Source organism: Antedon mediterranea, chromosome 3 (assembly GCF_964355755.1).
Source record: "Antedon mediterranea chromosome 3, ecAntMedi1.1, whole genome shotgun sequence".
NCBI lineage: Eukaryota > Metazoa > Echinodermata > Crinoidea > Comatulida > Antedonidae > Antedon > Antedon mediterranea.
In genome coordinates this window covers 24,399,447-24,421,145 of record NC_092672.1, presented here as the reverse complement: position 1 = coordinate 24,421,145, position 21,699 = coordinate 24,399,447, and the positions used below count along the sequence as shown (strand labels likewise).

The following is a 21,699-nucleotide window of genomic DNA, read 5'->3' as shown; positions in this document are numbered from 1 at the left end:
TTTGCCTCAGGCTACAAAAAATTCGAGGCAAAATGTTCACCAAATTTGCAGGTTATTTCAGCGATAATCCAATTATACTCGGCCTTCGAGGATAATAAATCTCCGATAGAGGCAATGTGTCAAATTTTGACAAACGTTCGCTGCCTAGGCCCGTCATTTCTCCTACGAAGCTCTTCCATACACGCTTCGAGAGCGATCGTCAGCTGGTGCTGTCCTTGTTGGTGTAGACCGCTTAGGAATACACCCCGCTTAGTACTAGGCCTAGCTGGTCGGTGGTGTTTCCGTCGTGTAACATTGGGCTCAAATTCTTCGTCAATGAGTAAAATAATGGTTGTCAGGAGAAGGCATATTTCGGCAGGATTATCGGCGTTAAGAGGCATAAGGTTTGTTGCAAAGATAAGCAGTGTAAAAGGTAGCAAGTAATTGTTATTGTAAAGAAAGATCGCAACAAATATATAACACGAAACTAGCGTGCGAAAATGTGGTCGTAGGTTGTAAAGACAACTGACCTTAAAACGTAATTTCCGGTTTGTGATTCGTCGATTAAGCATTTAAGCGGTTAAATATTTCAAGTACGAACAACGCTCAATTTATAACCCGAGGTATGGGTGAAATTAAGCGCTTATTTTAACCACCGTACAAACACTACCTAAGTCTTGATATACTATTTGTTATTATCAAAGTATTTTAGTGATGAGTTGACAATTTAGCATGTTATGTATTTAACTGAATCTTAAATTGCTTTAATTAGAATAATTTGCTTAAAAGAAAATTGTAATAGTTCATCATAAAAATTAATGTAGTGATGCTTTTGATGTACAGTAAGTGGAAAAAGTGATGAATTGATGGTTCTCAGTAGAAGAATGTTATTACATATGAACTGATGATATAAACTGAATGATAATAATTACTATAGAAACCTAGAATACGGGTATTGAAGATAAAACAAACAAATATTAGGTCTATAAAAGGCATAACAAATAAACCACAATTTTTCATCTATAAAGACATTTTTAATGTTAATTCAAAAGATAAATAATTCTCATCTTTTTATAATTTTGTTTTTGGAATCCTCTTTTTGTGGCTTAAGAATTAAGAGCCATTGTCTGTAAAAATCAAAGATTTGGTGGCAGATGTAAAAAAATGGATTTCTCTCAAATTTTTACCATGAATAGACATTTCAATAAAAAGCATATCTACAACATTCATTTTAATTTTTAGCCTCCGTTGCCATGACAACGGTCAATTATCCAAATTTTGATGTTTTTGCCATTTTTCACAGATTTTCTATAGTGAAAAAGTACAAACTTGTATACTTATTCTAACCAAAAATACTTACAGTATACAGTTTTTGTTTATAGCAGTGTAAACAACATATATTGAGTTCCATTTAATGTAGAAAAAAAATAAATTACAAAATGGAGTTTGGTTGATACCATTATTTTAAAAAGGGGTGTTTTTAAAAAATATTTTTTTTATAAAAGTATACCTCATAAACGTACCTATAACTTCCAAAGTGGTGTTTTTAAATCAATGAGGTTTTTTAATTTGATAGTCAATAGGTTTGTCAACAATAATCACAAAAAAAACACTGGGGTAAATTTCGTACATAGGTTTTGTGTTGCCAGGAAAATACGAAAAATACAAAAAATATAACAAAATATCAACAAACAAAACACATGAAACACAATTTAAATATGGCTAATTCAATAATAAAATGTATATATGGCTTGTCATAATGCTACTAGAGTCATACGAATAGTTTAGATAAAATAGGAGAATGTGTTGCCAGGTTTATTTCAATTAATTGCCAGAAAAACAGTATTTTGCATTGAAATATTTAGTTGATGGAAAATAATGTTAAACTTGGAAATAATTGAGTCAATGGTTTTTATAAATTTTTAAATCTATTTTGTGTAAAGAGATACAAAGACCTCCCAAAAAATCTGACCTTGTAAATAGGTCATTTGAGGTCAAAAGGGGTCAGAATGCAAAACAGGACAGGTCCCCACTTTACTACAACTATTAATGTTTGATCAAAATTTACAAGATAGTTCATAACAATTCTCAACAATTTTTATATTTTACCTATAGTGTTACCTTAGCAACCATTTCTATGTGTAACTAAGGAAAGTAATTTTTAAAAAAAACGTAAAAAATGGCGTTTTTATAAATACAAAGAATTGATTGCATTTGTAATTTTTCCCAATTTGACTTCTACTGCATTCCATTAATGACAAACTTGACCTTGTAAATTCATTCATTCTGAGGTCAACATTTTACCATAGTAACTGTTTCTATGCGAACATTTAATAAAAATAAGGGGTTTTTCATAAATACAAAACATTTTTTCTACATAGTTTTACATTTCTACTTTTTGCCAAATTTACTTTAAATTATGAATCCTAATAATCTCAGAAAGAAAGTCTTGACGAATCTGAATAAAGGTAAAAAAGCGTTTAGTGTTATCTTAAACCTGTTTACGTAACAAATGATATTTAAATATGGAGTTTCATGAAAAAAAAAAAAAAATTTACATATTGAGGTAAAATGACATCAACGTTTTACCTATAGTGTATTGTAGCAACTGTTTCTATACGTAACTAAGTACAATATTTTTAATATGGGGTTTCATGACTACAAACAATTGAATACATAGCTTTACTAACTTCCCAAATTTACTTATCTACTGAATCCCAGAAAATGTCTGACCTTGTGAAAGGGTCATTTGTTGGGTCAAGTTATGTCAAAATGTATTATTTATGTTATCTAAGAACCTGTTTCTATGCGTAACTAAGGATAATTGTTTTTTTAAATACAGTTGAACCTCCCGTAAGTGGCCACCCTCGGGACCTGGAAAAGTGGCCGCTTACGGGCGGTGACCCCTAAAGGGCCAAAATCACTTATTATGGCTATATACGATTTTCTTAACGAAACGAGCGTCTCAATTTTCCAGCTAATTGTAGGCCTATTATTATTTATAATCAGGTGGTTTAGTATTTTTTAGCATTTTCAGACAAATTTTAAAAACTTTTATCATATGAAAAATGGTCGGTCAAAATCTGTGTAGTTTTCTCATCTCTTCACAGTAATGTTTTTAAAACCTCTTCAAAATAAAGCTAATATATAAAGAAATACAATAAACATGCACCTCTAATTCATAGGTCCATGCAATAAGTATCACATTTTTCGATTGGCCGCTTACAAAAAATCTCATTTTTAGTATAAAAAGGTGCCCGCAGCTGCTTACGGTAAGCACCAAATGCACTAATTAGATAGGAAGAACAAACAGGCTTTTCAAAGTGCGTCCGTTAAGGGAGGTGGCCGCTGTAAATAAAATATGGGGTTTTCATGAATAAAAATAATCACAGAAGAAAGTGCTTACGAATATGACCTTGTGAAACGGTAATTTGAAAATGCAAATAAGGCATGCCTGCTAATAATCTACAAATTTAAATTTGTATGAGATAAATGCAAAATCTAAAGAATATCTCATTTTTAGTTACCATATTAACTGTTGCTATGCATAACTAAGGGAAATTAAATAATTATCAGATAATTATTAATTAATAATTAATAATGAATCCAACCATCACAGTAAAAAAAATATAGAATTTAAAACCAATATTTAATAATAAAGTGTGATATTTTACATGCTGACCTTAAATGAAATGAAATTTCAAATCAGGGCTTCAATATTTGTTATGTAGCATTAACATACCTGAGTATATCATTGACTTTTGATTGGTTCTATTTTGGGGAGGGGAAAGTGGTGGATCAAGGACTTTTAAATAGTTAGGTGGTTGAAGGCGAGGGTCTAAAAACTTAACTTTATGTCCTATCTTTTGCATTGCAATTTTTAACTTGGGGTGTGTGGGGGCTTGGAGAAAGAGGGAGCGGTGGGATGGAGTGGGATGGAGGAGTTTGAATCCGTCTATTCATTGGGGCGATGGTAGCGGCAGTGTGGGTGGTGCTTGAATGCATGCATTTGACACTCTATAGTGGATGATCGACCAAAGTGTTGCAGTTTATCTTTTTGTGGTTATAGTCGGGGTGGGGGGGGGGGGGAGAGGGGTGGTAGTCGAAAGTGGTGGTGGATGGGCATGTGGGATCTGCTTAGGTTAGCAAATAAAAGAAGTAAACAAATGAAAGAGGAGCTTCAAAATAAGAGAGGAGTAATCTGTTGCAAAGATTAAAATTCACAACGATCTGATAATTTATTCAAATTTCCAGAGGATATAACCTATAAAATGACATTAAAACTGGGAATTACAGAATCTATAATTAAAAATTAATTTTTTTTCTCACAACACAACTAGAACTATATAAAACATTAAGAATTTTTCTGACCAATGAGTTTCAAATCAAATAATCAAAGAAAATAAAATGTTTTTACTAATATACCATGTTTTTTTTTTTATAAAAATGCCTATGTTTCTCGCAACACTGCTTGTAGATTTTAAATTTACCCCAGTATTTTATTTTAGAAATCAATTATTAAACATTAGAACTACCTATTTGTAATAAATCAGCTAAAAAAATACACCACTTTGGGCGTTATGGTGAAGTAAAGTTTAGTTGCATTGAACAATTTAAAAAAAGTGAAAAACACCCCTTTTTAAATAAATGGTATCTCCCAAAGTATAAAATAAACAAGGCCAACAGCCATTAAGTCGCGTGCTACAATGCATAGTGATACCGGACCGACAGACAAACAGACCGACAGACAGACAGACCGACAGACAGACGGACCGACCGACATAGTGAACTATACTGACCGAAATTACTGAACATGTTTAAAAATGTTGAAATGTTTAAAAACATTTATATTTTTTTAATTTACACGTGCGTAGCCTGTCACTTTTGACGTGCTCGTATAACGTAATTTCGAGTTGAAAAGTAAGTCAAGAAAACAGAAATCGGGCAAAAAGAGTGCGCAATAACATTTAACGTGCAGTGCGCGCGCAAAAATCTGCGCACTCATGGCAATTTTGTAAACGCTTAAAATTGCCTGAAACGTACTCTTATTTCATCGAAAATAAATTTTGAAAATTTTAGGCGCGCGTATGCATGCGTTACATGCGCTACGCACGTAATTGTATTGCCATATGATGAATTATGCCCTGAAATTTATGAGTACCAAATTTTATTTAATTGTGATTCATGGTTGTTAAGATATGATTACAAACGTGATTTCGTTAAATCGTGCGTAGACCGCGTAATTTTTTATTGCGCACCGTGAAATCATAACCACATCGATTCCTGGCCATAAGGAATATTCTGTGAAAAATTGATTTAGCTAGATTAAACTGATATCAAGATAAGGTCATAAAGCGATAAAACGCATAGTGATACCGGACCGACAGACAGACAGACCGACCGACAGACCGACAGACAGACAGACAGACCGACCGACCGACATAGTGAACTATAGAGTCGCTTCCACGCGACTAAAAAAAATAAAAAAATTTGAAACAGGTACACAATGCATTGTTATTATGCATACACTAATTATTTTTTATAATTAAATGAACAACACAAAAATATCGTTCATCAAAGTAGTACCAATATCCATTTTAAAAAACCTTAAAAAAGGACAAAATTTGTCAAAAACACAAATTTGGCCGTTGCCATGGAAATATACGTGTGAAATAAAAAATACTTCATATTTGATTTCTCTCAACACATATGGGCAATTCCATGCAAACATGGACATGACCAAAAAAATTCAAATTAATTAGTCAGCTCAAAATTTGTGTTTATGTTACTCTTTGAATATGTGGGAACTAGGTTTTTAACTTTTTCAATTCATTTATGACTTTTTGCAGCCAAAAAATTACGTTTATTCAATGTTGAATATATATTTTTTTTTAGGTGTGAAAAATAGGTAATTACGTTAACTGATTATTATTTTCCCAACAAAGCAATATTTATAAAGTAACATGTCTAAGTAATACGGTAGTACACTTAAGATGTATGGAAAATATGATATAACTACAAATGTTGAATATCCCATATAGGAGTGCTGTGTATATTCTGTTATATATTAGGGTATGTAATGCGAGTGACAAAAAAAATGATTTTTTTTTTTATACCATCATGATGATAATTTTTTTTAATGAAATTTTATAATTTAGCTATACTACTTTGAACAATTAAAATTTGACAAATAAAAATAAAAAATCCCCGTAAATACAAAATTGTTGAGACATTGAAAAGTGAAATGCGAGTGACATGTAATGCGAGTGACGTTCAAAAATGGACAATGTAATGCGAGTGACATTACTAAAACTCTTTTTTTTGTAAAGTAAAATAGTAATTAATCTATCATTAGTAATGATTAGTCCCAGAATTAGTATATACATTAATTTCATAATACAATGTGTGATTTGGCCCTTATTTGGAGGCACTACAGTATAATAATTATAGCATTAGGTTTGTTGAGGGCACATTCCCTAGCAACGACCTTTTTGCAGTTAAATCATTTGGAAAATCAATCATTATAAGAGCTCATTAAATAAAAAACACTAAATCTGGTGAGATTTAACAAATTTGGTACAATCTTTTGTGAAGATAAGAAGGTAAGAATAAGTATACATTTATATTTAATCACAATTTTTAAGTTTTTTTTTCTTATATTGTTAGTGTTAATTATTTCAAATTCTATAATTTGAAAACACCGCATAGGCCTAGGCTATAATAAGTTATTTATATATTATTATTTATATATTATTATTTACTAGGCATATTTTACACCACCAGGTCTAAAGCATTGTAGTTTTAAAAACAAAATATATAATTGCTTATTATTTAAAAATAATTTTAAAATATCATTCACATTTGCATCCTGCCTTTAGAAATGGCCGAACGACAGAGAAAGTACCTAGAAAAACTGAAAGCCGAGGGAAAATACACCTCATACAGAAACAAACAAAATGAAATTTCGAAAAGAAGTAAAAAAGTAAAAGAAAAGAGAAAATTCTAGCTCTGCCACCAGCTTTGAAGAAGCAGAAGATTGATGCTCTTAAAGTTGCTAATAGAAAACGTGTGGCTATTAGTTCAGAGCAAAGAAGGCTGCTTTGGCATCAGACGGGCCATCACCTTTTAGAAGTGCTATGGCTTTGCTAAAGCCACTACCAGGGCTTGATGCTGGTTTGCGAAGAACTTTGAGTTCCATAATTTGTAAAATGGCTGTTTGAATTTTCTATTTTCATTTTTAGTGACCGTATAAGTGTTCTGTTACTGTGTTTGTAAAAAATCAAGATATTCTGTTAGTGTTAAAAATAGATGATGTCCTTTAGAACTTCATCCAAATGAGTTGAAATAAAAGTTTTTACTTGAAAATTGATATAACATTCTTTGAGTGGTTTAATGTTGCATTATTTAATTATTGTCTACTTTTCTTTCTGCTTTGCTTAGTAAATACTAAGTTCATTTCTTACGGTAATGCGAGTGACAGTAATGCGAGTGACAGTAATGCGAGTGACGGGACTTTTTTGTTAAAATGTAAAATATTTTTAAAATCTATGTAATGTTGAATTTTTTTATTATCCTATTTTATACTTTAAAAGTACAGTAATTAAAAATATAAGATCTTTTGATTCATATATTTTTAGTTTAAGGACACGTTCTTATCAAATCTAATCAAATTTTTGTTGTGTCCTTTTTGTGTAATGCGTGTGACAGAATTTCGCAATGGCGTCATTGTCGAAGTAAAAGACATACAATTTTTTTTATAGTATTTTATTAAAGACTTGCACCTAAAGTATGTTCATATAAAACATTGACTTAAAAATCCAATTAGTATAGAAAGTACAAAGCTTAGACTCACAAAAATGACTGTAATGTGTAATGCGAGTGACCATGGAATTGCCCATATATAGCCATGTGCAAAATTTGAAAGAAATCCATTTTTTTGAGTCTGCCACTTTTTTTGATATTTCTTTGATTCTTACAGACAATGGCTCTTAAGGCTGTGATTTCTCTTTTTTTACACTATTCCTTTACATCTAATAATGCAATACATTTCTTCAACTTGTGGGAGAAAATACAATTTCTATTTAGAGTCTGAAAACAAAATATATAACAGAGTTTTTATTATTTTAAGTTCAATTTTTAAATGAATTTCAAACTTGCCATGAAAACTACAAAGTGGCAAGTAAGCCTACCAATATTCTGCAATGATAGTGATATGAGTAGCAGACAATATTTAATATAAATGTTGATGCACTATTAATTGTTATCAAAGTATATTTAGTGAATAATGACCATACTGTTTGGAACCAGGAAATCACAATATTTTTACAGTTAAAAAACTGTTAAAATATGGCTATATTTTATTTAAGGTTATTACATATTATTAGGTAATTTTTAATTAAAATTACAATTTGCCATGACATTTTAAATAATTTCTATTATTTAAATGATAAAAATTGTTGATCACATACTTTAGACTACCCAATATTTAGATTGAAAACATTCTTATAAATTAAGACATCATAATGTTTTTAAATAAGAATATTGAATCATGATATTATGGATGTTAAGCTTAAGAGCCCAGCTATACATTAGTGGTTAATGAGATTATGGATGTTAAGCTTAAGAGCCCATCTATACATTAGTGGTTAATGAGATTATGGATGTTAAGCTTAAGAGCCCATCCATACATTAGTGGTTAATGAGATTATGGATGTTAAGCTTAAGAGCCCATCTATACATTAGTGGTTAATGAGATTATGGATGTTAAGTTTAAGAGCCCATCTATACATTAGTGGTTAATGAGATTATGGATGTTAAGCTTAAGAGCCCATCTATACATTAGTGGTTAATGAGATTATGGATGTTAAGCTTAAGAGCCCATCTATACATTAGTGGTTAATGAGATTATGGATGTTAAGCTTAAGAGCCCATCTATACATAAAGCCTGGTTTCCATAAAATCGCTACACAGTAATTTTTTATTGCGCACTGTGAAAACATAACCACATTGATTCCTGGCCATAAGGAATATACTGTGAAAAATTGACCTAGCTAGATTAAACTGATATCAAGATAAGGTCAGAAAGCGATAAAACGCATAGTGATACCGGACCGACAGACCGACAGACAGACAGACAGACCGACAGACAGACCGACAGACAGACAGACCGACCAACCGACCGACATAGTGAACTATAGAGTCGCTTCCACGCGACTAAAAATAGGCATACATATCATACATCACATACCTTCTACTATATATAAGTAAAAACATTACTTTATTGGAGATAATATTGATGAAAATGTACAGAATAATGGAATGCTAATGATAATAATGAAAGTTGTCTCACAATAAAACTTTATAAATTGTACTGAACATTTATTTAAATTAAAAATGTCCTCATTGTTTGTATATAATCCTGTAATCCTGATATTACTGTTTCACTATTGTTCACACAAATTATTAGTTACAAAGTGACAGGTTATTCCAAAGTGATACAAACTTTTAATAAAGTGCATTGTTTATTACAAAGTGTAACAGTATACATCTTCTTGATATGATACTTCACAATGTTTTCATCATCATTGTGTTCATTATACATGCTATACCTTTTCATCTATGTTGTCTAATGTCAGTGAATATGACTAAAAAATCACCATCTTAAATAAGGCTTTAAAGAGATGATACTTTAGACATTAAATCTGTTACTTGTGTTGGATATTTTATGTGGGCATTTTACTTCATAGAAACAATTCTGTTATCTATTGCTTGATAACAAATTGACTGCTTGAATGTAATTAGCATTGGTTATTGACAGAGTTGTACAATTGGAATCTTGTAGACAATCAATTGATCGTGCCAAGTGCTGCTTATTATGTAGCCTACTACAGTATGCACATAAACAACTAGGAAGCCACTCCGAGAGTGCATACCTCCGCCTACTGTAAAATTCTTCTACATCAGATTTAGTCACCGGAAAGTGCGTGTCTTAAATGCTGTGTGATTTAGGCTAATTTCACTACAAGCATGTGTATGCGAGTTTGGTGTAAAGGTTATGTAACCCGCCTTTCAATTAACAATAGCTTCAGTTGACTAACAATAGAACAGCAACGCGAAAAACACACGGGTGAATTTGAAAAGAAATAAGCCTTTTCAACTACTCGCATCAAAAAACCTGTATATTAAATCTAATTATGTTTTTAAATCACAAATAATAACTCTTGACTCTTGTACAAAAATGAAGTTTTTTGGACAAGCAGTTCGAGAAAATGCAATTTTAATTTACTTTACTAGATGGTACGCGAGCGAATCGTGCCCACAGATGGTTCTCGAATACACAGTAATTTCAGCGTAACAAAACTGGCGATTTCAAATGTACGTACCGCAGGACTACAATACATTGTCATTTACAAAAACGAATAAATAGACACGATGATTTATGTAGTCAACTAAAATTAGCACCCTGGGAATTAATAATCAATAGCAAAAATATTTAAAAACTGTGGTGTAAAATTCATTTCACACTTTATTTCTAAAGCACATTCGGCAATGAATTATGAAAAATAAATGTATATAACAATTAACATATTATTGAATACACATATTAATGTTATGGTATAACAGTGTGTAAACAAGTAACTTGAAGTATACATGTTCTTAATAAAAAAATTTGATTGCAAATCTAAACAGAATAGTATGAGTATTTGTAAAAAAAGAAGAAAATAAGTTATTACGCATGTGTTTATAACTTATAATATTCATCATTTCTATATTGACCTCACACACCAGTATTGTGTTATTCTATTCATTTTAAGAATGTACAAGATATATTTAAAATATGTTTGTTATGAGAATTGGTATTATTATAATATAACTACAATAGTATAATAACATGGATACTACAGTAGTGTATTGTCAACTAAATTGATCTTCCCATAGAGATATTATATAATATCTCTATGATTTTCCTAAAGTCTTATAGTGGTGGTAACATCTAAATTCTAAAAACAATAGCTTCAATTTATTGATTTGTTTCACTGAAGGTTTAAATTAATGTTATAAACTGTGTGTATGACTTACCTTATTCTGCATATTGACATCAGCTCCACCATCTAAGACCAGTTGGCAGATGGTTGTATTACATACTAAAGCAGCATACATTAATGCTGTCCAGCCATTCTATTGAAAATATTAAATAATAAACAAAGTTACAAAACATGTACATCATATTCCTTAATATCGAACACAAAAAATGACTAATATTAATAATCTTATAAATATCCTTAATTTAATAAAAGTTAATATTTTCTTCAATGTTGAAAATAATTTTTCTAAAAACAACAATCAATTTTAAATGATTATTTCTACAAAGCATTGTAAAATGTATTGTTTTTTTGTAAACTATTCTTATGCTCATGATCAAGGTATTTATATTCTGAAATATTAAACAGATAACAGTATACTAACTATATCATCTATAATCAATTTTATTTTAAAATAGTTGGGCAGAATGCAAAACTATTGTGAAAATAAAAGGTATCCTACATGTTTTAAACAATTTCATTTATAGGATTATTTTACAGTGCAATAAAACTGGACAATTTATTTTAAATTTCAAATTGTGTTGGTAGCTGTTAATATTCAATTGCACCACTCCAACTTGTAATAGCTTGTTGATAATCATTTAGGCCTACTGTTATTAGTGTGTGTTTTGTGTGTAGGCATTTTTTAAGCTTTTATTGTGATTATTTGCCATCATTTATAATAAGTTTAATTTGTTGATTCAGTTTACTATTTATTAGAGTGATAGTGTGTCTTATTATATTATCACAATTAGTATGAATTGTAATGTATACAATCTACCAGCCATAACCCAAATCTAATGTTAATGATTTCATTCACAACATTTTCTTCTTGTGAAATTGGTTTGTCTATTATAACAGTGCTATATCCATCCACAAAATCCCTCTTGAATCTCTAAAAGAAAGAGGGTAAACATAGTTCTTGGTATCAATTTCTATAGTTTATTTACAATGTGCCTACTGTGTAGAGTTCACCAATAACTTTAAATATTTCAGAATCTGAAAGGGTTTCTCATATATTTCAAAACTAAATTTCAAACACACAACAAAGACACAAACATGCAGTACAATAATAATAGTTCAACCGATCGAGCAGATAAGAATGTACATTTTTCTTATTCCCCAAAACGAATTAAAAATATTAATGCCAAGAATGAATGTATTCTATGTATATATGGTGTTTTAAACATATGGAATGACTTCATCTGTCTATTGTCCTTTAAATATTTCAGAATAAGAAAGACAAACACACAAACATGCAGTAAAATAAATATAGAACAAAGTGATGGTAGAGTAAAACAACATTATAATTAATAAATATTATTCTTATAGAATTTTTAAAATGTTAAGAGGATTAATGTTTTAAGATTTGAGTGTCATAAGGACTAAATGTCAATTTATTTGTAATTTAAATATTCTTATGTTTCCTTATCTTTATTGTTTCAAATTAATTAATCAAATTTCAGTATATAATCAGGCGGTTTAAAACTCATGTTCATGTGCCTGTTATATAGTAAAAACAGTTATTTCTGTCATGTTGCTCAACTTCAGCTATGTCTACACTATCACTAGACTAGATTTACAAAAAAAATGTGTGATGTGCCCAAATATGGTGGTGATTTGCCCAAATATGGTGGTGATTTGGCCAAATATGGTGGTGATATGGCATCATTTTGTCCATATATGGGCAAATCACATTTTTTGTCACAAAAAGTTTAATAGTGTAAACAGAGCTTTATAATGATCTAATTAAATTTTTCCTAACATTGATATTTTTAGTTGTAATACTTACACATTAATACTTATACAGCATTTAATTTCATTTTAAATAACTTGAATAACTAAATCTGTTGAATTGTTAATGTTTAATGAATAGTTTTGTAATTATGTTAATATTTTTATCATGGAAATATGTTATATTGTACTTTTATTTTGATCCTGTATTGGTGTTTTGATACACTGTTGGGTCTTGAAATAACATTGTCTTTCTAACTAGTAATTTACGTTAATTTGTCAATGTTGATCCAACGTTGAAATAACATTGTATTTTTAACTAGAAATTTACGTTAATTTATCAATGTTGATCCAACGTTGAAATAACATTGTATTTCTAACTAGAAATTAACGTTTTATTATCAATGTTGATCCAACGTTGAAATAACATTGTCTTTCTAACTAGTAATTTACGTTAATTTATCAATGTTGATTTAACGTTGAAATAACATTGTCTTTCTAACTAGAAATTTACGTTAATTTATCAATGTTGATCCAACGTTGAAATAACATTGTATTTCTAACTAGAAATGTTCGTTTTATTATCAATGTCTATCCAACGTTGAAATAACATTGTATTTTTAACTAAAATTTACGTTAATTTATCAATGTTGATCCAACGTTAAAATAACATTGTCCTTCTAACTAGTAATTTACGTTAATTTATCAATGTTGATCCAACGTTGAAATTACAATGTATTTTTAACTAGAAATTTACGTTAATTTATTAATGTTGATCCAACGTTGAAATAAAATTGTATTTTTAACTAGAAATTTACGTTAATTTATTATGTTAATCCAACGTTGAAATAACATTGTCTTTTTAACTAGTAATTTAAGTTAATTTATCATTGTTGATCCAACGTTGAAATAACATTGTCTTTCTAACTAGTAATTTACGTTAATTTATCAATGTTGATCCAACGTTAAAATCACATAGTATTTTTAACTAGAAATTTACGTTAATTTATCAATGTTGATCCAACGTTGAAATAACATTGTATTTTTAACTAGTAATTTACGTTAATTTATCAATGTTGATCCAACGTTAAAATCACATAGTATTTTTAACTAGAAATTTACGTTAATTTATCAATGTTGATCCAACGTTGAAATAACATTGTATTTTTAACTAGTAATTTACGTTAATTTATCAATGTTGATCCAACGTTGAAATAACATTGTATTTCTAACTAGTAATTTACGTTAATTTATCAATGTTGATCCAACGTTGAAATAACATTGTATTTTTAACTAGAAATTTACGTTAATTTATTAATGTTGATCCAACGTTGAAATAACATTGTCTTTCTAACTAGTAATTTACGTTAATTTATCAATGTTGATACAACGTTGAAATAACATTGTCTTTATATCTAGAAATTTACGTTAATTTATCAATGTTGATCCAACGTTGAAATAACATTGTATTTTTAACAAGAAATTTACATTAATTTATCAATGTTGATCCAACGTTGCAATAACATTGTATTTTTAACTAGAAATTTACGTTAATTTATCAATGTTGATCCAACGTTGAAATAACATTGTATTTCTAACTAGAAATTTACGTTAATTTATCAATGTTGATCCAACGTTGAAATAACATTGTATTTTTAACTAGTAATTTACGTTAATTTATCAATGTTGATCCAACGTTGAAATAACATTGTATTTTTAACAAGAAATTTACGTTAATTTATCAATGTTGCTCCAACGTTGAAATAACATTGTCTTTCTAACTAGTAATTGACGTTAATTTATCAATGTTGATCCAACGTTGAAATAACATTGTATTTCTAACTAATAATTTTTTTCAAACAATTATTATTTTTGTTTTTCAATGTTATTCCAACGTTATTTTAACGTTGAAATCCAGTTGCCATTTGCAAATGACATGTTTTCAACGTTGAAAAACTCTTGAAATTATGTTGTTTTTTCAAACAATTATTATTTTTGTTTTTCAATGTTAATTAAACGTTAAATTCAAGATAAATTCTATTTAATACTTACATTTTTTTAATACTAAGTGCGTTGCCATTGATGTTTCAACGTTAAATTAACATTAGATTTCAGTTGGCGGTTTATTTTATTTATCCTTTATTGTAAAACAAATGATTATTGGTTATTTAGGAATTTTTTGATTGGCAAATATTATTGTCTCTGTATAATACAAAAATGTTCTAGGCCTAGAAGTTGTGTTGAAAATTGAATGATCCTTTCATGCAAGATCAAATTTCATAAGATACGAGCTTGTCATTGGTTTAGTTTCGTTTTGATAACATTTTGAAACTGGTGTCAGTAATTTCAGTTACTTCGACGTAGGCTAGGCCTACAGCAGTAGTGGTGTGTAGAAAAAAAGGCTCATCATTGAAATTGTCAAATAAGTATGTTTTGAGGTAGGAAAACAATCTTTTTTATTTGTAATCTACTAATTTATAAGCTTTGAGCTTGACTATTTTACCCTTATCAATAGCTAGCCTCTAGTCTAGTAGGCCACACATGCATAGCTAGGCTATAGCCTGGTAGGCTAGGCCTAGAGGCTAGCCCAGGCTGCCAAACTGATGAACTGAATTCACTCACTAGGCCTAGTGGAAGCATTTAGTATTATGCATGTCAAGGGCAAACATTTGCCTTGCCAAGGATAACTACAGTACTGTACTTATATGGTTATAAAATGGTATGTATTAGGCCTTTTATTTAGTTCAATACTTTCTTTATTTATCCAAAAGTATACATAAATATAACATTATAATATATAATTAGTTGGCCTAGCTAGCTTTCTGCTAGGCTGTCTACAGTAGCTGCTAATGCTATTAATATTAGTGTTAATATACAAACACATGCTGCTAGCCTAGGACGGCTATTTGTTAAACTTACTCGCTTTCTTTATTTCAGATTGTAGGCCTAGCTAAGGCCCTGGCCTATGCCTAGCTAGAGTACAAAATAATGAAGTTCATGTAGGCCTATAATCTTTTCTATGTGAATCAAACGAGAAAAATCTAATGGATGATCAATATTTTTTATATACAAAAGGTTGGTATTTATAGTTCTTAACTTTAATATTGAATTGAATAAATATTACGCCGTGGTTAGGATTCCGGCACCGCAACTCAACTTCCCATCGTTTAGGGAATCCGACACGCTATTGCGCATGCCCAGAGCGAAGTATTTATAGCTTGCACTAGTGCCACAGACCGCGCACCACATTACCCGAGAGTCGGAGTGTTAACTAGGGATGTACTGTGTAGCCAAAGATATCTTTGCTGTGGCCTAGTTAGTCGGCGCGCGGGGGAGAGAGCGATGGATGAAACTTGGCCTAGGCCATACATGAATTAATAATTACGCCACGCATTAAAATAATTATTATGATATTGATAAGAATCAGCTTGCGTATTTCAAGAAATGTACGAAAATGAATAGCGTAGCGTTGCGACACCGACTTCTCCCGAACAGTTCTGTTTTTTTTTTTTCACATCCGCACGGCGGCTGCTGTCAACAAATCAACTTGTATACTATTGCATGATGTTATGTACAGTATAAATGCTTTATATGAAATCTTTTATTTTGTACTTGAAAAATCATAAAAAATAAAACTAGTCATGCAATTATAATTCATAAATATATAAAGTTTATATATGAATGAAGCAAATTTAATTACGAAATAAATAGGCCCAATGGTCACATCTAGCTGGTAGGCCTACTAGTATTAGTAGGCATGTAGGCCGGCTAGTTCGCCGTGGCGCAGCTATTAAAATGATCCATCGCTGTAAAGCTTGGTTCCCACTAGAACGTAACGCAAGGACGTAAACGCAACGCAAGCGTTTTAACCAATGACAAGCGAAGTTATAGACAGTTAGCAATCACAAGCGAATAAGCCATCGCTTGTGATTGGTCAATTTACTTGCGTTGCGTTACGTCCTTGTGTTGCGTCGCTAGTGGGAACCACGCTTTGGTCTGTTGTAGACAAAAATAGAGTCGCCGATTACCTTGCTCTGGGCATGCGCAATAGCGTGTCGGATTCTCTAACGCTGGGCAGTTGAGTTTCGGTGCCGGAATCCTAACCACGGCGTAAATATTAATACAGTGTTGCAATATTATTTACATAAATTTAATTGATTGCATATGTTACGTGTAAGTGTGAAATGATGTTCTGAATTGAATTTTTGTTTATGTACAGTATGATTTTTGAACAATGTGTTAAGATATAATTGAACTGAACAATTTTTTTTTAAATGTTTGGTTGAATATGCCGTCACTATAGAGTTGTTCACTTTGACCAAAAATTAGATTTTTAAAAATGCATTTGTACCTTAAAAGGGGGACAATTTAAACAAACAATTGGTTTTTGGTTAAATGTACTGTTTATTTTGTATTTTTGTTAAGTGAAATCTTTATTGTTTTTGTTTATTTTCTACGGCAAGTGAATATCTAAATTGTTAAAGATCATGGAACATGGTATTTGATGTATAACGTTTTTTGGCTGATTTGGGTCTGAATATGTTGATTTTATTAGTACGTTTTGATAAAATAAATTCTATAAGCGTAAATTATGATTTTTTTATGATTTACATACATCGGAGTTTATATCTCCGAAGTCGAATTTGGAAGCAGGAAATCCAAGGCGATAAATCGTGACGTCATAAGATGAACACACTGCACTGCTGCCCTGGTCGCGACGCATCTCTCTTTGTATACAAACTGTACTGTATCGGCAAGATGTCAACACGTATTGTGTACGATCTCGACAGTTCGGAGTCTGATTTTGAAGAGGAAACTATCCATTATGAATTCGAAATTGATGAAGATGAAGGAGACGACGTTATGGATACGCAAGAAAGTGTTATTGAATGCAATTAATTCAACCGTAGGCCTATATGAGAGCCCGATCTCACCGATTCTGAAGGCGAGGCGGACCAACGCGAAGGCGGCGAAGAACGTCGTGGGGAAATTGACCAGACCAACAATACATGGTCCTAGGCCTAGGTTTACATTTTCAATTACGGACCCAAACTTTGGAATGGTTAGTTACAGTCAGTTATACGAATGCATTATTATCGTGTTTTTAAACGCAATAAAAAAATTAGTAAAACTGAAGTTGTTGTGTCGTCGATTAACTAAATAAAAGGTAGGCCTAGGTAGTACTTCTTTCTAGTATAGTAGAGTAGTAGGCCTAGGTGATTAATTCGGTTTTAAAATCAGCAACACAAAGGGCCTAGGCTAGTAGTTCTGTGTTGAAAGCCCCAGCATAATAGTTCAGGTGGGGAGTTGTTCTGCCCTCATAAAAATAAAGCTTGTGCACAAGCTGACTGCAATAATTTGTAAGTTGCATGACAGATTGCACTATATTCTCTATTGATTTGAACAAAAATTGAACCATTTGAAATTTGCTTTAGAAAAGTCAAATTATAAATTATATAATCTTATTGCACTTTTACAAATGATTTTGTTCTTACAGTACCGTATTATTATTTCGCAGGGTATGTGGATGACCTCATCTTGGAGGTAATGAGCATTGTTGAAGGGACAGCAGAAGATGTTGATGTTGTTGATGCGCCACCCCAACTCTGTTCAGGATTTGAACGCCCCGACAAAGAGACCGCTATTGCCAACCACTTCACAAGATTTCCAAATGTGAACAACTAAGGCAAAAATTATGCAGTAAATAAATCAGCAGCCAAAAGGTCCACTGATCAACTTCAAATAAGAAGTATAATACATACTCCAAGAAATGAGATACATTCCATCATGCTTTTTATTATAAATCATTATTTCGTTTTTTTAGTGAAAGATTAAAAGCCATTTGTTTATGTGGATACAGCGCCACAATCCAGAGCCAACAGTTTTATAAACAAAATAATCACTTGTGTGCATCATTTTTTAATAAATTGTGTCAGAGAAATGTATATTTTATTTCTATTTGATCATTTTATTTCTATCAGATACAGTGTACAATACTTTCCTTTATGAAGTACAGTAAATAATTGTATGTGGTTAATTGTAATCTCAATACAAGTTGGTGCTAAATGTTTACTCAATCCAAAAATCCAGCAAACTGGAAATCATCTTCCATACCTGGTGGTGGGAAGTGGGCTCTTATGCAGGAAACGGCACATGATGGTAAGACTACCCTTAGGTTTCGGCCCAAAAACCCCCAACACCATCTGGCGGGTTGCCGGTACGCAATATGTCTCAGACGTTCATGTTTTGAGGCTTCAACAGGTGTGTCGTACTGTTGGTGGTAATGCAGCCATGCAATTTCCAACACATGCAAATTCAAACAGGCAGCAGTGAATCCAGGATGTTCAGTGATGCATATGTAGGCTTCTCCGTATTGTAAATTGTCTGACCTTCCTCCAGCCTATGATTAATAAATAATAGGGCCTACTTCCTGGCAACATCGACTTTCGCGATACATGGGTAGCATCTGGCAATGGCCACAATCACACCTGTTTTATAAAAACAAAAATATTTTGTAATAATAAATAATATTGTAGCGCTCTAGAGCGCTACAATATTCTGAGATGTCACAATTTATAGGGCGCTATATTAAATATTTTTAAAGTTTTAGTGATTATTAATGATTAATTTAATGTATTGTGTGTGAAATAGGAAAATAAATCTGCATCTTGGCTAGCCGTAGGGGTGGGCCTATCTATCTAGGCCTACCCTAGGCCTATTTCAAACAACAAAGTGCAAATTTGTTAAATAAAATGGTCAGTCTAATACCGTAATGTACATTTTTGTTTTCTACGATTCAATTTAGCCTAATCTTTATTTCGTTAAAAAAATTCAATCTAGGCCGTAGGCTTATAGGCGATAGCCGACCGTCGCCGGTGAGAGGGCTAGCCGCATGAATTGGAGTAAAGTACAGTAGTAGGGCCTAGCCTCTATCTAGCCTAGGCCTAACTAAGCCACAATACACACACTGGCATGACGGAAGAATATCGTAGTTATCTACTAGGGAATTGTTAATTATACAATAAAGTTATACATTAATTTTTAATAAAAGAGATAGTACTACTAACCAATTTAATAACTGGGTTTGAAGTTGAATATTCTCTGCTTGAATTGTAGGTAGGCCTAGGCCTACTAGGCCGGTGACGGTCACCGTCGCCATCTTCTGATGATGAAGAATCGTCAGAACTACAACCGGGCTCGTACATGTACGGCCGAATTAATTTCATCGACATTCCATTCAATATTTCGATTGTTAAACAAAATAGTTTCTCCTTCATTCTCCTCAGTTTCGCATTCCACTATCAATGTTTCCTCTTCTAATTCCTCTGACGAAGAACTGTCAAAATCATACGCAATACGTGTTGACAAAAAGTTTCTTCATCTTATGACGTCACTATCAGAGGTTACCGGAAAATGCCGAAAAAACCCGAATAGTCGTGAACTGAGAGCAGTTGCGCGAAATAGCAGAAAACACTTTAATTATGTCCTGAAAACTTTTAATTTATTGTCTGTTTAATATCCATCAAGGAAAACAACTATAATACTACTATTTTACATAAACATCAAATACCATGTTCCATGATCTTTAAAATTGCAAAATGGCAAGGTATTCAAAGTATGATTGTATTAATCTTCATTGTTCATGTTTTTTGGGGACAATAAATCTTTCAACAATTAATTTTTTACTGTATTATTTTTGTTTAAAACTACAGTAACTTGATTGAATTTGTTTCAGGTTTGGAAAAATAATATTGCCACACTTTTGGAAAGCATAGGACAATGTCAACACAGGAATCGAGGCAACTGTTTATTGACTAATCGGAACAATGCAATTACAGTACAGTATTGTGTTATTGCCATCATTTGGACTTCTGCAACATTAGCACAAGGCACCTGTGACGTGTGTTGTATTTATTGTGTTTTACTGTAATCAGCCAATATTTATAGTTATTCAATCATGTTAGTTGGCAAACATATTACAAACTGGTTATTTTTATATTTTTTATACTTAACATTGGTACCTGAGAACTGTCAGTGAGGATGTACATTATTTGATTGTTGCTTGGATTTTGTCTGATGATTTGATAACACCTGATTAAATGTTATTTTATGTTTTTATAGAAATTAAAGATTAGTAAGATATACAGTATTTATAAAATGTCTCTATTGATGGATTCTGCGACGTAACAGTAACTTTACTACTAACTACTTTAAAACCGTTGATTCAAATTGGATATAGTAATTCAACAAATCAAATTTCAACGTTAAATCTATGTTTAAATTTACGTTGATGCAAATTTTCATTTCAACTTAATTATTACGTTGTTTCAACGTTAATAATTTCAACATTGAATCAACATTGATAATTTCAACGTAGACATTTTTACGTTGTTTCAACGTTGATAATCTATGTTGAATCAACGTTGACATTTTTGTTGAGGCAAACTTTCATTTTCAACCATTTTTTCAACGTTATTTCAACGTTACTTATTTTAACGTTGTTTCAACGTTGATAATTTCTATGTTGATTCAACGTTGACATTTACGTTGAGGCAAACTTTCATTTTCAACCATTTTTTCAACGTTATTTCAACGTTACCTATTTTAACGTTGTTTCAATGTTGATAATTTCTATGTTGATTCAACGTTGACATTTACGTTGAGGCAAACTTTCATTTTCAACCATTTTTTCAACGTTATTTCAACGTTACCTGTTTTAACGTTGTTTCAACGTTGATAATTTCTATGTTGATTCAACGTTGACATTTACGTTGAGGCAAACTTTCATTTTCAACCATTTTTTCAACGTTATTTCAACGTTACTTATTTTAACGTTGTTTCAACGTTGATAATTTCTATGTTGATTCAACGTTGACATTTACGTTGAGGCAAACTTTCATTTTCA

General features: G+C 31.2%; 1 long non-coding RNA gene across 1 annotated transcript; it reads left to right on the top strand.

Moving 5' to 3' along the window:
- The first annotated feature begins 15,119 nt into the window (after positions 1-15,119).
- LOC140043735 (uncharacterized) lies at positions 15,120-20,830 on the top strand. Its single transcript, XR_011844380.1, has 3 exons — positions 15,120-15,232; positions 15,732-15,869; positions 20,530-20,830. It is a non-coding gene; the product is annotated as an uncharacterized lncRNA (long non-coding RNA).
- Positions 20,831-21,699: the final 869 nt, after the last annotated feature.